Raw genomic sequence first — 3,461 nt, forward strand, 5'->3', positions numbered from 1 at the left:
GCCGCGGCCCCTCTTCCCGCGCCCCCATCAGCACCATCACCACCGGCGTTGAAGTTAACTTGGAATTCAACACGCACAAGAAACGGGAATTGCCAAGGCAAACTGCCGCAGCATGTGTCTGGAATCGCAGCCAAAGAGCCGAGCGGGCAGCAGGTCAGCAAAAAATTAAAAAAATAAATACACCCTCTATAATTAAACGCCTTCATATTAGATTAACCAAAAAAAAGTCATTAGAAATAAACGAGTTAAGGAATTCTGCAACACAAGTTAAACGGCAGTCAGGAGATGATTAGAGAAAGGAAAACTGCTCGGCCCAAGCTGACTGAACAAGATAATTATTTTAGCAAAGCCTTTTGCAAAATAAATTGCACGGAAGTTGAGAAACCTTCTGAAATGAAGTTTTGGGTGGTTTTTTTTTTTTTTTTAAATACTCTTTGGCTCCTTCAAGGAAGTGGGGGGGGGAGCAAAAAGGAGAGAGAGGGTATTGTGTCCTCAACAGCAGTTTGAGAACCAGAACAAAGGCAGAGAGAGTTTCAAAGCACAGCAGCTCTCCCCACTCCGCTGTTTGTTCTGCTCATAAGCAGACAAGCTGTTTCCTTTCATCTGGAAAAAACTCACACAATAAGAAAAATACCTCAATAGAACCTGAGTCTGGAATAACAAAGCCCAAGGGGGCAGCCAGAAAGAAATCTTTTAGCCAGTTAAAAAAAAAAAATAATAATATTTGGTGTTTGGCTCCTTAGAGGGAGCCGACTGCTGCCGGGTGCGGGGCACACATCCAGCCCGCGGCTGCCGTGAAGGTCGGGGGGTCCATGCAGGACCACGGAGGTCCTCTTCTCCCTCCCGGAGGTCCTCTTCTCCCTCCCGTCTCCTCCCCGCGCCCAGAGGATGGCTGAAGCCCTCTCGGGTCAGCACAAAAGCCAACGGAGGAAGCGGGAGCAAGGAGGTAATAGGGAGAAGGAAGCGCATGAAAGACGGCACATAGGGATGAGATGTACCGCCCCCGAGGAGGGGGAAAAGAGAAGGAATTAAAAAAAGCAGGAGCGCGGGGTCCAACCTAAATTGGGAATCCGGACCGGCAGTAGCTACGCCGCGGTTCAGAAGACGCGGTAAAAATGTCTCTCTGAAATATTGTTTTGATAAATATGCCATCTCCTTGTGGAATTCGAATCTCCAACTGTTCAACTGGCATGGACATCTCTGCAGTAACAACACATGCCACAGATTGTGAGTTAACTTGAATTACATTTCAGATCTGGGGAGGGGAGGATGTCAGTGGGAGGTTTATGAACAGTATGCTCTAGCTCTGATGTTGTTATAACCAGATGGCTTCAGCTGTATCATTTACAATAAAAAAAAAACAAACAAACAAAAAAAAAAACCCTGAAGTTGACAAATAAATCATTAATTCACCTGCAACTGGAACAATCTGAACAAGTCACCTCCTTCGTGGCTCTCATTTCCAACCTTCCGTGAGAGCGCATCCCGCAGGAAGGGCCGGGACAGGCGATCCCCAGAACAGATTCCTGCAGGTCCGTCCCCATCCTGCAGGGAGGAAGGCTGCCAAACCTGTATCGCTTCCCTGTAAATACCTCCCCAAACCCACCGAGGACAGGCGACGCGAACACCCCTTTCCCTTCTTCCAGCCACGTCTGCTTCCCGGGGCAAGGCTGAGCCGGGGACGCTCCTCCAGCAGTTGGTCACTCCAACGTGGCAAAGAGAAAAGGTCTCCTTCAGGTTTGAGTAGTTCGCTAACCAATGCGGGTACTGCAGCATAATTAGACATCTCTGTGCCACACAGACAACTTCTGCAATTACCTGGCAATGAACTTTTCATGTCTGCGTGCAATTATGCGCTAGGAGAGCCGGGTCTGAGTTCCGACGGGGTAGTGGGGAGAATCTCGTTATGACTAAACGCTTTGCTTACATAAAAGGAAACGCACGCTAAATCCAATATAAAAGGAATTAGTGGCGTTCAAGCAGCAGATGTAATATGGGAATTTGTGAACCACGTAAGAGGAAGGCTTTACTATAGAGAGGGTTGTGTGTGTATGATGAGAGCCCGGGGGCAACACAGAGAGGGGCAGGGACCCTCTCATGAGTCACCATCTGATAAAAATAGACAGCAGCTGGATTAAACACAGGAGCGTACGAACGGAATTCTCCTTCACACAAGGGACAAGGGGCTGTGAGACAAAGTACGGTAACAGAATAAAAAAAAATAAAAAAAAATAATCAGAGACAACAGATACGTAATGTATTTTCTAGACAAAACAGTTATTCTCTGTAATCCATTCCGCGCCCTACCTGACCATCTTAAGGTCAGATCAATTTGCTGCTGCCCTGGCACTGCGCATTTCAATCCAACCTCCCCGGAGATTTGGGGCTAAGGATGACAGAAACGGATGGTGTCTGTCCTACCCAGACGTCCCGCGTTGCACCTCGGTGCTGTAAAACAGATGGCTTATTACACCGTTCCCCCGTCCCACATCTGAACAGCTGCAGGTAAAAGGAAGGACTAAGGGTCAGCTTCACGCAGCTGTTATTAAAACCAACGCTCTCTAGCGTTTCGGTAATACCCGCTATGAGAAATAAAACAGGTTTGTATTGCAATTTGGCGTCCAACGTTCCTTAATAAATCCCATTTGAGCTCCTGGAACGGCGCGTCACTATCAGTACACGGCAGCGGACCGAAACGGAACCTTTTGGGAGCCGGTTTTAAAGTAGGAAGTCTTCAAAACGAAACAAACAAAAGAAGACAACAGATACCACACAGTACAAAATAGTAATTATTTATATTTTCAAAAAGAAAAAAAAAAAAAGTTACCAGCTATTTTGAAACTTCTTCCTGTAAGAAGAGTGACTAATAGAAAGGAACAGGACTGGCTCCTATACAGTCGGCAAGTCAGGTACAAACAGTTGTTAAGAATCATTTAGCAACTCAGGACAAGGACTTTTGACGCAGCTTTCATGAACAATAAAATTTTTTTTTTTTTTTAAAAAAGGGGGAGGAGGGAAATAAAGCAGGGAAAAATGCCAAAAACATTTCCCACAATATCTAAAAACAGTAACCGTTGTTCTTGTCAGACAGCACGCTCCAGATCAAGGATTTTCTAGTCCTTTCAAACCCAATACAGACCTGCCAAAGGCTGCCTTCCCTCTAGTCACACTCTCCAGAACACACAGCCTTTCACTGTCCCCTTTCACTTCAACTTGTCATTTTATAAAAGGTGGGTTTTTTTTTTTTTTTTTTTTTTTTTATTCTTTTTTTTTTTTTTTGCAATTAACATACAAGTGCTACTAACAGAGAAACTGATCTTCCTGTTGCTGGATGGCAATAAGGAGTTACACAAACGTCCAGTTTTTAGCTCAGCTGGAAGGACTTAAATTCTCTTTTTTTGATATAAATACTACTGGAGCTTCCATCAGGTACTTTCTTTCCAGAACTTCTCTGGAAATTC

The sequence above is a fragment of the Charadrius vociferus genome, unplaced genomic scaffold, assembly GCF_000708025.1.
Source record: "Charadrius vociferus isolate BGI_N301 unplaced genomic scaffold, ASM70802v2 scaffold509, whole genome shotgun sequence".
Taxonomy (NCBI): Eukaryota; Metazoa; Chordata; class Aves; order Charadriiformes; family Charadriidae; genus Charadrius; species Charadrius vociferus.